At 30.0% G+C, this 829-nt stretch overlaps 1 protein-coding gene across 1 annotated transcript in view; it reads left to right on the forward strand.

Annotated features, from left to right (window-relative positions):
• The window catches only part of LOC116852622, a 19,101-nt gene that overhangs the window by 15,551 nt on the left and 2,721 nt on the right, over positions 1-829 (forward strand). The window lies entirely within an intron of this gene.

An 829-nucleotide genomic window follows, 5' to 3' on the forward strand; every position in this document is an offset into this window, starting at 1 on the left:
AATAAAAAATATAATTTTGTAATAAAAAAGTATAGTTTTGTAATAAAAAGTATAATTTTGTAATAAGTAGTGCCAAGGAACGCGTTCTGACATAAAATATTTATAAGATAATTATAAAATATTTATAAGATAATTGACAACAGATGCATAATGCATCTCATCAATGGAACATATACGTCTGGCTAATTATGCCAGAATAAAGATGCGGCCCTACATAAACAGGAGTGAATGTGATAAACAGGGTGAGAAAGTTACTTATAAAAAGTAATGCGTTACCCTTACTTATTACACATTGATAGAATTTATTACTATTATTCGTTATCCATTGAAAACATAACTACTGTAATACATAACTTACCGTAATGGTTACATAAAAGTAACGAATCTTTATAATTTCGTAATTTTTTCACAAAATTGCGAAAAGTTTTTTAGAATTTCTTTTTGGCTATACACATATTCTATATGTACGAAGAAACGTTAATTTCTTGTTACAAAGTTACAAAATTATTCGTTATTGTTATCTAAAAAATGTAACAGCGTCAATGCGCTACTATTACTACAGTTTTTAATTAAAAGCTCGGTCGAAAGTCGGCTAAAATATATCACATATATTGTTCTACTTATATTTGCTGAACTCTATTTTACGTGTCTTCAGATCTCGAGTTTTATACTCGGTCTATTCTTATCATATCAATGAAAAGTACTAGGCACGCATATATGTGGCTCTCGTTTGGTTACATTATCTTTTCTCTACGGCTCATGCAGAGATCAGTGTTAGGATCTATGTAACGACGATCGTCACACAGTCGACAAAGCGTCTCTGCGTAAG

Source organism: Odontomachus brunneus, unplaced genomic scaffold, assembly GCF_010583005.1.
Source record: "Odontomachus brunneus isolate Ranch 3 - 2012 unplaced genomic scaffold, Obru_v1 Obru_scaffold_241, whole genome shotgun sequence".
NCBI classification, from domain to species: domain Eukaryota; kingdom Metazoa; phylum Arthropoda; class Insecta; order Hymenoptera; family Formicidae; genus Odontomachus; species Odontomachus brunneus.